The sequence below is a fragment of the Halictus rubicundus genome, chromosome 12 (genome assembly GCF_050948215.1).
Source record: "Halictus rubicundus isolate RS-2024b chromosome 12, iyHalRubi1_principal, whole genome shotgun sequence".
Classification (NCBI taxonomy): domain Eukaryota; kingdom Metazoa; phylum Arthropoda; class Insecta; order Hymenoptera; family Halictidae; genus Halictus; species Halictus rubicundus.
Genome location: NC_135160.1, coordinates 9,320,674 through 9,335,803, shown reverse-complemented (window position 1 = coordinate 9,335,803; position 15,130 = coordinate 9,320,674). Strand labels below are relative to the sequence as shown.

The following is a 15,130-nucleotide window of genomic DNA, read 5'->3' as shown; positions in this document are numbered from 1 at the left end:
TAATAATGTAAAAAATATTTTGTATAACGATACAGCAATTTTTAGTGGCGCCTTACGGTCGTAAGTCACCTCTCACGTGACAACAGTACTTTGTCGGTGTAGTCGTAGCGTCCGACAAGGGTTAATAGGAAAAACAGTGAAAACATTTGGAGAATTTAAAACTACTGTTGTATCATGTTCAGTCTCGTGCAATCCTTAAGAAAATAAATGAACGTCCATGTAGCTCCAGTATCTGTTAACTAATGCAGACAATTTTTGTCGAACAATTTCTGGTTGGTCTTCCGCGCCAGGATCCAAGTAAAAAAAGTGCAATTTGGCCGGGCAGGATCGGCCGATGAAACATCGTATCACGTAACGCTGCAAGGGCTTTCGGAGCGGGCCGGAGCGGGCCGGAGCAGTCCGGAGCGGGCGGGCGGGCGGTCCGCGAGAGCAGCTCTCGGTGTGTACGGTCTCTAGTCTCTACGTACTGTGTGTCTACGTGCGTGTTTGCTGGTCGAGATTGTGTGCGACTCGGTGGCCGTGGCTATGGCCTTACGAGCCCCCACCTCTCGGGTTTCTCTAGCTCTCGGCCGCTCCGAATCCGCGCGTGTGTTGTGTGTTGTGTGCGCGAGCGAGCGAGCGAGCCGAGCCGAGCCGAGCGGGTACCCCCCGTACACGCTTCTATGTACATAGAGAGATCGCCTAGAGTCCGAGTAGGAGTAGGAGTACGAGGAGGAGGAGAGGAAGAGGAGGAAGAGGAGGAGACGAGATCGCGAGGCGTGCGCGCGAGCAGGACGGATAGGGAACGCGAGCAGGAGCGAAGGCCGCGCGCGCGCGACGGAGAGAGAATCGCTCGCGCGAGGGAGCCGGGAGAGAGAGAGATCGGTCTAGAGGGGGACGGGAAGGGATAGACGCGCGCGAGAAACGGAAAGAGATAGAGAGTGTGTGAGACCGTGGGGGAGGGGGTTGCGATTCCGAGGGGGCGGGACGGGGAGGGGTGGTGGGTGGAGGAGGTGGAGGAGGAAGGAGGGAGAGTGTCGCGAGCGTGTCTAACCTAGGATAGTGGCGTTTAGTGGCGGCTAGGCTAGGCAAACCGAGGCTCGCCGCTCGCGCGTTACGTTCAGTGTTCGTTGGTTCGCGCTCCGGCCAAAGACTTGCTTGCGCGCACGCCTCGCGAGTCGTGTCACGCGACCACCCCGCGCCGCAACATTGTTGTCTCTTCCTACTCCTCCTCCTCCTCCTCCACCACCACCAGCCCTCCACCTCGGTTCGCCCTCTCGCAACCCTGGACGAAGGCTGCAACCCCGTCGAGGGATCACGGGGAGAGCCACAGATACATCGAACGTGTTGCGTGTCGTGATCCGTCGCGCACGGAGAGAGATCGACAGAACCGAACACCACCGAGCGACACCAAGCCGCGACGAGAGCTCTCATTGGATCCAGAGGATCCACGATCGCGCGCGTGGAATCCGCGTGCTCTCGAGTCCAGTGATTCAATTTTGGATTCCGGGTCCGTGAAGACGATCGGTTTCCGGTTTTCCGGCAAGGAATCGGAAGCAACCGCGCTCGCGCGCACCGGAAGTAACGCGCTCGCGTGTGCCGTTTGTTTACGTTCGCGCGCGCGCGCTCGTTCTCTCTCTCTCTCTCTCTCTCTCTCTCTCTCTCTATCTCCCTCTCTCTCTCTATCTCTGTGTGACTGGAAGCTAGTGGAAGCGACTGTGCAAGAAGCGGACAAAGCGGGATAGGATTATACGCGAACGGACGACCGTCCGTCGTCTTCGTCGTCGTCGTCGTCGTCGTGTATCTGTTGTTGCAGTGTGTGCGCGGGAAACCGGTGTTCTGTGCGGGATACGCCGGAAAAAACTGTCTACGTTTCCGCGTGTAGAGCGGCGGACACCTTGAACCGGTACCCACAGGTAAGAATCGTCGGAATTGATCGTCCGCCGAGATCGAACGCGACACGTTGCGCGCATTTGAATGTCCCGCGATTATGTTACCGAGCTGTCCGGACGCAGTCGACTCCTCGCGCTAGGAGGACTTTTTCCAGCAGGCAGGAATTCAAATTTCGATTGCACGCGCATTTGTAGTCTGTACTACTGCGAAAGGAAACGTTCATTATGTTCCAGCTAGACCGTGATTCGTTATGCAAAACTGAATCTTGCTTTTCAACCATTTTAACGAGTGGTGCTAGATAATAAATAACTAATAATTTAAACCGGCTGTCGGAGAAGTAGCTCTGCGCTGATGTTCTACCAGCGACTCATTTATTTGTTATTCACGGACGTGGTTGCTCTGTTTATATTGCCACTCGATCGACACAGATTTGACTCGATCCTGCGTAATTATTATCGACCTCCGTCAAATGAAACGGATCAGAGAAAATTCGATAGCAATCGTTAGGGAGGAGATAAAAGTTTCTCGCACGACGTTCTGCGTCCGAGACAATCGAATTTGAAAGTCTGTCGCGCACGCGTGCTGTTGTATAAGAAGCTGTCTAGCGTGTCTGTCCATGGCTTGCCGTTTCTACTTACCGCGATCGTTGCGCGCGCTACACGAATTTTCAGAGCCGATTCTCTGAACCGCGAACGCGCGACCGATATTTCTTGCTTGCTCCGATTCGAGTCGAGCGTCTCGCCTATGTCCCGTGACATTTATTTAGGCATCGATCACTCCCCGCAACGTCGAACCGTGCTCGAATGTTCATTGTTTTTTTTTTGTCTCGCCACTCTCTTCATATTTTGCTACGATCAATTTATTCCGTGCCGGTCCCGCGACCTTTGTCTGCAACGCCTACGGTATTGTATTTCGAACATTTTTTTTTATACTAATACCAAATCAATTTTCACTTTGCCTTTTTACGATTTGAACGAACCGAAAATTCATAGAAATCGTAAAACTGCCGTTCGATAATATCAAAAATATTAGAAGTTTAAAATATTGTCATGACATCAAACCTGTTAAGGAAGGAAACAAATTTTCCTCGAGTTCGTTGCAATTGAGAAAATTTGTGTTTCCCATAAAAATCCTCTCCGATAATAAGAACAACATTTTGGACTCGCAAGAAGAGTCGCTTTCTCTCGGACCGAGCCATTAGCGACGCGGATTTGTTTTGGATAAAAACGGGGATCCATCGATCTCGGACGATAATCGTTCGAGGCACGATCTCGTGGACGAAGATGCGGTCCAATAATGGTCGTTTAATGAAAGCGTCGCGATCGAATGACCGAGCAAGGGGAGAGGAGAGGAGGGGGTGGGGGGGGGGGGATTACCTAACCAGAAATCTTTTCTCCGGGTAAAAGCGAATCTCGGCGAGCTCTCTCGAACGCTTCGGTGTCTCGCGCGAGTGGCGGGTTCTTGGTCGTGTGTCTGGGGTGAAAATGAGCAACCGGACGGTAATCGCATACGATCTAGGAAGCGATCACGCATTATGGTTCGGTATACCACTAGATGGATCGGTTTACATAAAAACGATTAAATTCTACGGCCTGCCCCTCCCCCGCTACTCCCCTCGTTCGGTTCTCTCTCTCTACGGTCAGTTTATGGACGCAATTGTAAACAGCGTTTTACGAATCGATACCTTTCTATCCCCGCTCGCCACCCCTCTCTCGACATATCCGAGCTCTCTGTCTCTGCCGTTTCCGAGAGCGTAGCTCGCGTTACTGTTCCATCGATTATATAAAATTATCGTAACGGAGAGAAACTCGTCTCTGTGCACGATCGTTTCTGCCTCCGAGACCCGCTTCCCGAGCCTAACAGCGCCGATGTTTCTCCTCTACAATGGTGCACGGTTAAATTTACATCGGTCCAGGAGTTTCGATTCTCTTTCTTTCCAAGAAACTGGCTCGAGCTGCGGTTAGAGATAACTAGCCCGCGGATCTTTATGCAAAATAAAAGTTGTCTGTGTCGTTCACAAGGTACTGGAACTGAATAAAAAATTTCTCTTCCCTCAATAATTTTAATGGGGGACTTTATACATTTATCACAGAAATGGATCGGTCAAATACAAAATTGTAAAGTGTTGTTATATTCTTGTTGAAATTATTACAAGAGAAAATGTATTTTCGTTTAATTTCTGGTTCCCACAGTCCCATTTAAATCCCGTTTATCTTTCTATCGTTTCGTGTGTCACCTATGCACATTTGTCATAGATGCATAAAATCCTAGAGATGACAGATCTCGAGATGCGTGTCACGCTAACGGGAACGGACTTACTATATTACACAACCTAATGGCAACGTCGAAACAGTTCCAACCAGTTCTGGATCGAATCGGTCAAAGGGGGTTGACTCGGATCGGTGTCGAAAGATGCGAAAATGTCTCGATCGTGTTGCGGCTGTGTTTTCGCGAACGCAACGCGCTGCAACGCGTCCGATGTAAACACGCGGTCCGTCGGGGATGATACGCAGCTCTCTTTCTCTCTCTCTCTCGCTCGCTCATGCTCGCGCAGGTATCCGCGGTTCGAAATAAGACGCAACTATATTTCGTCCACGTATTTTCAGCCTAGGCCAACCTTCGGCCCTCGAGCGTGTCCGCCTGCTGCTTCTTTTTCTCTGTTTCTCCCTCTTCGTCCCTCCTCCCACTCGCGAGCGTGATACCCTCGTCGCTTTGGCTTCAACTCAGAAGACTCCTCGCGACTCTCTCTAATATAGTTAAGAGATTTATAGTAAAGCGCGCGGTTTCGCGCTCTCGTCGCCTATCTCTCTCTCTCCCTCTCTCTTTCTCTCTCTCTCTCTCTCTCTCTTTTTCTCTCTCACCAGGCGTTCGTTCTCTAATTCTCTCGACCGGTTACGTGGCGACCTTCGCGGCGCCCAGGGCCGAGGGCCAAAACCGTCGAGCGTGTGCTAGCGAGAACGCGCGTGCGAGCATCACTATAGCGCCGCTGCTATGCCTTCGGCGAGTAGTGCTCATTTTTGACACTATCTCTACGAAAGGCGTCAAATGACAACTTTCGTGCGTTCTCGTTTACTTTCTAGAAATCGAGGATCGCTGTGAAAACTATCAAAAAGTTGAAATCCATTATCAGACGTCGACTCTGAAGAGTTGATCGCTGGAGTAATTAAACGACAATTTTGATACACCGAGAATCTCGAAAAGTGGGTTGATCGCATCGGAAATTACAGGGAGACTGGAGTTGCGTTTAATTGGGACTAACGATCGAAGAATTACGACCAACAAAAGTCGGCAAAAACACGCCTGGTTAACAGATACCGTGAACCAAAGTTTATCCACGCTCCATGGTCAGCAAATCGCGAAAATGCTAATTTCTCAATAAAAAGAATCGAGGTCACGGCTACACTTTTAAATGGAACCATATAATTTTTTACGCGGCGTTATAGACGACATTGAGACAAATCCGATCGTATAGGACAAAGGTGCGTTCGTTGGGTAACGCGAGAGAATTGTGTAAACATAATGCAATAAGTATCCTCGTCGCGAGTGCGAATCAAACATTATTGTTATTCGAGAAAACTTTATCGTTGAATTTCCAGAAATCTACTTCAGACGTTTACGCAATTTTCCAGCGATTCTGCAGAAATTCGCATTTCGATTTCGAATCGATTTTTTTAGGTGAATCGAACATCCCTAACTCGACGCAACGCCGATCCTCCGCAAGCAGCGAAAGCAATCTCCGGCCGTCCTTGCTCGAAATACTCGGTCGAATCGAGATCGGTGGATCTCGGCGAAGATTCGAAGTGCGAAAAATCGTTTGGATATTCGCGATCTCGTCCTCGGCCGGTCGTCCTGTCTGTTGGTTCGACAGCGGCGGCAATTACGCGACTCTTGGATAAGAGTGTGTTGCACGTAACGCGTCTGGCGTTCAAGATCGAGGCCTGCTGCGTCGGTGTTTACTTTGCGCGTTGCACGCCGGTCCGCAATAGTCTGCATCATGTACCCGCGACATCCAAAAATAATGATGTCGCCTGCGCGGAGCCGCGCTCCGCTCGGCGCGCTGTGTCATCATCGTTATTATTTTGTTCCGGCTAAGGCAAACAATCGGTGGGCGGTCTGGGTCGACGCGGTGTTGCGGCACCATGTTTCCTCCGCAAACGAAAAACAGTTGGGCGAATAGCATGCTCGAAGGGCACGCCGGAATATGGGTCGGATACTGCACCTGCCTCCGCGTTCTCTGTGTCGCGGGAGAGAGAGAGAGAAAGAGAACGACACGGATGGAGAGAAAAAGTGAGTGAAAGAGAAGAGAGCTTGGGATAGGGAGCTTCACAAATAGAGCGAAAGATAGGGAACTCTATATCGAGTTCTCTGTCTGAAGCTCTCTATTCACCGACTCTATTTCTGAACCTCTTTAACTCGAGCACTCTATCTCTCGCACTCTATCTAGCTCTGAGAGAGGTTGAGATGGAGAACTGGTCGAGAGCATGAGTAAGAGAGCTTGAGATTGAGAACTCGAGAGGTTGTGAACTCGAGAGATAGGGAACTCGAGAGATAGGGAACTCGAGAGATAGGGAACTCGAGTGATTGAGAACTCGAGAGATAGGGAACTCGGGGGATAGGGAACTCGAGAGATTCAGAACTCGAGACATAGGGAACTCGAGAGATAGGGAACTCGAGATATAGGGAACTCGAGAGATTGAGAATTTGAGAGATAGGGAACTCGAGAAATTGAGAATTTGAGAGATAGGGAACTCGAGAGATTGAGAATTTGAGAGATAGGAAACTCGAGTGATTGAGAACTCGGGAGATTGAGAGTTCGAGAGATAGGGAACTCGAGAGATAGGGTACTCGAGAGATAGGGAACTCGAGAGATTGAGAATTTGAGAGATAGGGAACTCGAGAGATAGGGAATTCTAGAGATAGAGAACTCGAGATAGATAGTTTGGGAAAGAGAGCGACTTATAGCGAACTTGAGGGAGCTTGAGATAGAGACCTTGGCAAAGAGAGTTTGAGCGAGAGAGTGTTCTCCCAGCCGTGTTCCTTTGAGGAGTCGGAAGCCTTGAGGCCGGCCCGGGTAAAAGTAAGTGACCTTAGAGACGAAGCCTCCGCGAAAAAAAGCGATCGTACGTGCGACCTATCTGCCATGCTAGGTCTACGAACCCAAATTGGGCCAGAGCCTTGACTCTCTCGCCATCCGAGGCCCGAATGGTGGGGGGCCATGTTGGACCTCACCTGGTCCTCGGCTCTCCCCTCTCCACGGCGGTTCCCCACCAGGTTTTTCGAATATCCTCTACGCCCCTACTCGTTCATACGTACCAACGACCTTCGGAGTCTCGCTCGACCGTAGACTGGACCTAACCTTTCTCGAGAGCTGGGCCCCCCAGTGCCCTGACGTAACACCGAGAACGATCGCCCTGCGTGTAGGTAGGCGGGTCGCCCCTAAGACCATGAAAAACTCGGTCATGGTCAAGGCTATCGAAAACTCTTAGAGGAAACTGAAATTCCCCGAGCGAAACCGTTCGGAGCCGCCACACAACGTCCCACAGTGCTGAATCCATTCGCTCGAACGAAGATGTGAGCATCCTTGTTGCATTTCTGGATTTTGATTCTCGAAGAGCTTTCTGTGGAGTTGCTTCGGTCTTGGAGTTACGATAGAAGCTGCTAAAATCAAAGATTCTTGCTTTTTCCGCGACTTTAGCGACTATTTTCGTACAATCAAAAAAACGTTTGCTCCATCGTACAAATAATTAGACTGGAGATTTTATGGATTCGTGATAAAAGTGAGTAGACATTTGGGAAATTAAAAAATACTGTCGTATTTATGTACAAAAGGAATGAATGTCTACTTAGTTCCTAATTTTGATTTCGCCTAAAAATCCGCAGCCTAGAGATCACAAATAAATCTCCAATCGTCGAGAGTAAATTTCGATTGGAATTTAAAGTTACAATCGATCGCGAGAGTCGCGTATCAATTTGCGCACCTAATAAAATAGCGCGTCAGCGGCGTCCCGTATCGAGCTGCGGACGCAACGTGCGACGAGTCGCGCTATCGTTTCTCGATTTAACAAATACACAGTGTACGGTCACTGTTGCTCCAGCCGTTCAATTAAAAATCGTTCCCGGCCGCTGGCGACTGTCGCGGCAGGTATAAAGCGAGAATAACGCTGAATCAAATGTTGTTGCTGCGCCGATTAAACAATTATTCCTCGGCTGTGTTTAGCTCACCTTGGAACGGTTTACCTTCAAAACAGCGGAATGTACGATTAAGCGCATGCCTGTAGAACCGTGTGTCTGGCGGCGAGTCTCGTTGTAGTTGTCGTTGTCGCGCGAAGGCGTGAGATTCGAAACACGTGAAACGAATGGAGCTTTGTCAACGATGATACGACGAATCGAGAATATAATTAATTAACTAAAACTGTCTCCCTCTCTTCCGTGGATCAACGAAAAAAAAAAAACGTTCAAAATCGATTCCATTCAACTTCTCGAATCTGACACGTTTCTTTCACATTATCCTGAAATAAACGAATGAGACGTGTTCCGAATAATTTTTATTGCTTTAAAAATTAAAACCTCAAGAGCTTCTTTAATCCGGACACCAAAAATCGTTGTTCAGTTACTCAGTTTCTGAGTAATCAATTGAATGCACAGCTACTGCATTAGGAACAACGAACAGATTAACTTGTCCACAAAAAGTACCTTGGAAAATATGTTTTACAAAATTCGTAAAGAACTGAATTTTGTTCCATACATAATCAATTGTAATAGTTATAAAGCTGCACACACACCGTCTCTGTAAACGATTTTTCGATCACGTTCTTTCTCGTATTAATTGCAAATACTGGCACCGCGCAACCATGGATCGCGTCCATCGCGATCTATAGCCGATCAGCGACTAGCAGAAATGCAAGGAATGTCGATTTCCTTTGAAATTCGAAACGATTCGAACGGAGGACGGGTCCAAATTCGGTTACTCCGACGAATTCTCCCATAGATGAAATTGCAACGCGAAACGCGAACGCCGAACGAGACGCGCGGCGCGGTTGAACGCGTCACGCGAACCTCGTTGTCCGCGAATCCGCGCGCAGAACACGAAATTGTTTCCCAAGGAATTCGCACCGATCGCGATACTGAGCGCGTCATTACATTTCCCGCTTTCCGTTATGCAACGCGAGCGGCGACGGCGCCCAAAAATTATTCTCGGCCCGAAGAATCTTGCCAAAACGGTGGTGAAAAGAACGAGTTGCGATCTTCCGGAACGACTTTCTATGCGTCGACAATGCCCGGATTCATTCGGACTCTTGGATCTCTTCCTTAGATCTGTGATCCTCTCTTTCGAAAATCATCTGAGTTTGTTCCCGCCAGATTTTCGAATGAAATTCGTATGTTTTCCCTTAGCACTTGCATTAAAATCGAATTGCAAAGCTTCGCATTTAACTTTCAAATGGTGTTTTTTTTCAGACCGTACTTTCCTCAGATCTTCACACTGGGGTGACCCTAAAAATTTTGCAAAAATTTACTGAGATACTTTAAAGTATGAGCCCACAAAATTCAAACGGTTCAAAGAAGCTAGAGAAGCTTCATTTCTGCAATTATTTTGCTGTACATCAGCGGAGAACGCTACGTAGAAAATTTAGCTGGGGTCACGGAAGACCCTACCATGCGAGGGTTAAACATTAATTTGCCATTGCGACGCTGGAAAATTGTAAAATCGCAAAGGAACAGTGGCCTTCGAATAGCTGTATTTATGGCGTGAAATTGAGACGTCGAGACGTTCCGGCGCGGCGCGTTGTACGGCGAGTATCACGCGCGCTTATGGGAGAAAATAGAGGCTCGCTAACTGCTCACCGTATGTGAGTCCCGGTGAAGAGATTGTATACACGAAGTTTAGCATTAATTGATTAGTATAAACGAGGGCCCAGTGCGACTCTGCGGACGCGTCCGAAGGTGTAAATAGAGCGTTGCGACGCGTCGCGTCGGTGCCCGCGTGCATGGAATTCTAGCGGGCGATTCCGGTGTGCGGTGATGTCACAGCTTGTCCATCGGTGAGAGATCGTTTAACTTGGCTCGTTTAACTCTCAGCTCGAGAAGGAAAGAGCGAGAGAAAGAGAGAGAGAGAAAAAGAGAGAAGGAGAGGGAGAGAGAGATAGAGAGAGAGGGAGAGAGAGAGAGAGAGAGAGAGAGAGAGAGAGAGAGAGAGAGAGAGAGAGAGAGAGAGAGAGAGAGAGAGAGAGAGAGAATAAGTCTCGGCCCCGAGAAGCCCGAGCCGAGAGAAGCCGGCTCGACGCTAACGCGACAACTCGCAGCGCAATAAAAACGGAAGGCTGCGCGAGCTTGGAAGGCCGCTCTCGCAGTAACACCTAGACACGTCTATACCGCGTTCGACTAAACTCGATCTCGTTTCTTTCAACGGTATCACCGTTGCTTCCTCTTCCCACATCCGCGGTTTATTCGCGATTCGCTCCGATCGCTTCCACCTACTCCCGACTCGTGATGGAATTGGAGACGCTTCGAATCGCTTCGGACCTGTATTATATAGTGCATTTTCGAATCACTTTGAATACGATTCAAAGTCCAAAACTCTTCGAACTCGCGATACTCTTGTGCCTTGAAAATTTTGATTTTCATGGAAATCCTGAAAGTCTGGAATCACAAGGGAACCCATCAAGTTGCACAAGCAGATTTTAACGAAACCTTTCTGAGAAGTATTCCTTAGGAAAATATGCGGCACATGTTTCTTTTTCATCGTCGACCATCGTCCACATCGAAGGGGTGAAAACAGCCCCCAGAGTTGGGCGTCGAAAATATCATTCAATATCTTACAAACTATCGGAGCTAGAGGAAATGTTCAAGCAAAAGTTTCATTAATATCGGCTTGTGTAACACCTTTACCAGCCATTGAATCCAAAGTTTAAACAATCCCGCAAAATCCTTTAAATACTTTAGACATTTCAACAACGAACCTACCGCCACCAGTCAAATGACCGACCTCAGATTTTTTATTTCGCAATTATTGAACTTACAAAAATGGCTCTATGGGGATTGATCCAACGGACTTATTTATCCAAGAATATGTCCAAAATCTTGTTTTTACAAGACAATACGTACTAGCCAATTATAATGTTGCTTAGTGTTAATCAAAACTGTCGAAGGTGTCTACACATGCTGTAGTTCGCCGCGTGTAAAGATCCAGGAGATCGAGCGACAAGTGTATCGGCACGACGAAGATGCTCCTCGATCCGCGCTAATTACCCTGTTTACACGACGCGTCGTCGACGATCTCGATCCGCAACGTTCTCTCCGCGGCGCAGCTTGCCGCAATTATGCAAATACCGTCGCGAGCAATCGTTACAAAGTAAACGATTTCAATCATCGTCTGCCTGATCGCTCGCTGGGGATCGACGGTGCAGGTGCGACGGCGCTGATCGCGTTCAAAGTTCGACTTCGAGGAGGATCGAGGCGAGTGTGTTACTTTCCGCGTCCCTTGCACAACAGCGCCCGGCGCAAGCGTTGTATATTAATCGCGACAAGCGAATTGCAACGATGTTACGAGTTCCGATTTTCGTGGCGCAACGAAATGGCCGCGATCGATCGGAACAAACGTCATACCGGTGTGTGACGCTCTCGATTGCGACAGCGAGCGTTTTTTTTTTCGATCGTGGCCAATCAGCGGCTCCGACACGATTCCGTGGTCAGCTGGAAAAAATGCGGAACAATTTTCTGTATCCCGAGTTTCAACGTTTCTTCACCTGTTTCTGAAAAATTATGCTTCTTCGTGTCGCCGCGTCTTCTCATCCACTAGCTGCCAATGGTAACTAATTCACAATTCGTTTAACACTAGAACGACCGAGCAATAAATGCGACTGACGTATATTGCTTTGTAACAGTGACAAGACTGTGCCCATTCAGACTGCATACAACTTTTATTGTAATATGTGCTTCAATGAAGAGGTTCATTAAAAAATTTCCGATGAAAACATTTTTACAATTACAGTAATTGTAAAAGAAAAAATTAGGAAACAGTCACTTTGACAGCTCCGGTCGATCTAGTGTTAAAGTTGAATAGTTCGACACAAAAAAAAATCGTACAGCCAGTTTCGAGGTCGTGTTGTAAAGGGGAAGGTTCAATCTTCAAATCTGTGGAAGATTCGTTCATGAAAAAACTTTTTTTTATGTTTCCACAGAGGTTTCAATTTATAGTATTTTTGTGGAGAAGACGATCAGCCGTCGCGCTGGAAGGGTTAAGTGTCCATTCGCTGTACATATAGGTAGCTTTATGCAGTTGCACTTGGAATCGTCGGCGAATGACGTCGGGAAGAGTCGCATGTATTTACAACGGAAATAAATGTGACACGTAACCGGCGGTATGGTTCTGGTCCCTATTACGCTTAAAAATAGCACGTCGCCTCCGACATAACTTTTTCATTACATCTGATCTTCCTCTCCGTCTCTCTGTCGGATACTTTGTTGCGTTCACCGGCTTCCTCCTCCCCGTTGGAACCGGTTTCGATCGACGAGATCACCGGGGAACGATCCACCGGCGACCGTTGCTTTTATTTACTCGAATTTCGGCGATCACCGGCTGCGATCAGCCGGGATAGACATTACGGATCACTGATAGATTCGAAACGAGATGAGGACGCGCTGAAAACTGTTATTAATATCGCGCCGATGAGATCGCAGAAGGCTCGACCATGATCGTGTGCTCACTTAACGTGTCACGTGAGCGGAACCTTCCCCATGTAATTGATACGCCGCTGTTTCAATTTCAATTTCAATTTCAATTTCGATTTTCGCGAGACGCCAGTCAAGCGCCGCCGAGTCCATCGAACGCCGCGGGAACCTCGCAATTAAGTTTAATTAACGAGACCGGAATTTCTCGCGACAGTTCACCGGGCAGCTTTCGCCCCGTGTCCCCGAGCTTTTCCTCCAAGACTGCGACTCGTTCGAATCGCCGTTGGCCCGGCTTCGAAATTTATGGCATCTATACGAATCGCGTTTTTTAAGAAGCGCCAACAATGTCACGGGGACGTTGCAGCGAAGTTGATGCCCTTTGGCGATTTTTGTAGGAAGGAAAATTGTAGGATGCAATGCGAACTTTGATCCGTCTCGATTTGCATAATATCGATGCAGCGATCGAGCGCACGCAAGCGCATCGTCGCGAGAGTCGACGAAGAATTGTATGCAAAAGTGGTAGTCGTCGTTTCCAGTCTCTTAATCGGATTTTATCTGTCGTTTATTATCATTTATTAATTTTAGATGCTGCATTTTAAGATTAAACTTTTAACTCCCCAGTTAATTTGTCATTCCGGTTTGCCCTCATATTTGAGAAACATTTAATTTTTTTCACAATAAAATTACTAATTCATAGAAATTATATCCTATTTACATTGGTTACTAGACCAGTGTTGCCAGATGAGGGGAGGGCGCACGAATTGAGGGGAAAAAGCTACCCCCTCTCTGCCAGTACCGGAGTATGCACGACAGAGACGAAACACGTCACGTGACCGAGGCGGAGGGGAATGGCGCGGTAGAAGGGGAAATTGGAGTGGGGGGACAAGTCTCGATCTGGCGACACTGTATCACGCTGCGGCTTTTACGCATTTATGGCAAAAACGAGTAGGAGCTAAAACAGTAAGAAGATTAAAATGATTTAAGAATACCAATCTACAACTCTTGTTGAAATTATTGAAATGATAAACTGTTTATCTGGCTCCAGTTTCTTGCAACCGACGCAGACAATTTTTATTTTGCATAAATCACTCTCTGACTCCGTCTTATAAACAGTTAATAAATTTTTAACTTGGCGAGTGGAAGATTCGAATTTAAAATTAAGTTACAACTGATCGTTCACGACGGCCACGAGTCAATTTGCACGCCAAACGTGTGCTGTTTATTTGAATAAATAAATGTCCTTCGAAGCGAGCCTTAAAACGAATCGGCCGAAAGCCGCGATGGTTCGAGAATCGATCGGAATCAGCGGGTTCGATTGTTGGAGAGTCGGACTGGCGTGACAGCGATTCGCGGGCCTGCGTTTGTCAGGACCGCGAGTTGGAGTAGACGCGAATATTATTAAAACAGAAAAAAAAAAGGAACGTGTCTTTATCGACGATCCTCGCGAATGGAGGTCCCGTCGAGCGATTCGTTGAAAAGTGTCCGTCGGCTTCGGGGCAAGGTGTCTCCCGCTTGCCAATGACCATTAAAACGCGGCGTGACTTCGTGATATGTTCGATCTCCGCCATAATCGAGTCTCTCTCCCTCGTCAACAATTTCCAGCTTAAATATTAGACTGTCCCAAAAGTTGATTTCGCTTCATTTAATTCTTCTACTTCTCGGTATACGATTCCGATTCAAGGAATCAAGTCAAGGAAATTCGAGTCCGGGAGCTATGCTAAAAAATATTTCCGTCCGCGATTTTTATTGAATATTTATAAAAACTGTGTGAAATTGATACGACGAACGTGTGAAACCATTGCAACAACGCCTTCCGCCGTAAGTAAATAAATTAAACGGACTTCACTCGGGAGGAATTTACTCGGTTACACGAATTTGTTCGGGATCGAGCAAGGAGGATCTAGATCGATCGGAGTCTCGTTCATGAAAATCCTCGCGAGGTCCCCGGATTTCGATATAAGCGTTTCACGATCCGCTTGCCCTCGAGTCGGTTTCTGTATGACGTCGAGATCCCGGCTCCAAAAAAGCGCAAGCCGAGTCGAATCGAGGAAGAAACGAGAGAGAGAGAGAGAGAGAGGGAGAGAGAGAGAGAGAGAGAGAGAGAGGGAGAGAGAGAGAGAAACGATCGAGCAGCGGAGCGAGAGAGATCTTCGCCTTGCCCGGGGCACAAATCAAGGCCCTTCTTTGCGCTCGAAGGCCCCACATGACTCAACCTTATTATTATTGTTAGTTTTACACCGACACCGCGCGCACACGTGCAACGCTTGCGAGTGCTAGAGTCTCTCTCTCTCTCTCTCTCTCTCTCTCTCTCTCTCTCTCTGCCTCTCTCTCACCCGCAAACACCATATCTCTCTTCTGTTTAGCAGTTTCTCCGTCCAGCTCGCTCGCTCGCGTAGAATACTCGCGAGGATTCGCGATCGGTGTGTTGGTGCCGCGAGATAGACTAGGAAGTGCAAATCACGCGCTAACACTGTATCCGCGGCAAACCGAACGTTCCCACCTCGTCAGGGACGTTTAAGATGTTATTTTCAACGCCTCGACCCGCGGATCCGAGCGAGAACGCGAATCTTCGAAACGCGAACAGAGCCCA

General features: G+C 48.1%; 2 protein-coding genes across 3 annotated transcripts in view; one reads left to right on the top strand and one right to left on the bottom strand.

Annotated features, from left to right (window-relative positions):
• S6kl (ribosomal protein S6 kinase like) overlaps positions 1 to 5,283 on the bottom strand; it is a 126,007-nt gene extending 120,724 nt beyond the window's left edge. The window contains exon 1 of the mRNA XM_076797774.1: positions 5,274 to 5,283. The gene's annotated coding sequence lies outside the window, so the exon portion shown is untranslated. The remainder of the gene's footprint in view (positions 1 to 5,273) is intronic.
• Positions 1,017 to 15,130, top strand: part of Eip74ef (Ecdysone-induced protein E74) — a 221,124-nt gene continuing 207,010 nt past the window's right edge. The window contains exon 1 of one of the 2 annotated variants that reach the window (XM_076797766.1): positions 1,017 to 1,895. The gene's annotated coding sequence lies outside the window, so the exon portion shown is untranslated. The remainder of the gene's footprint in view (positions 1,896 to 15,130) is intronic. The other variant, XM_076797764.1, reaches the window with a different exon arrangement.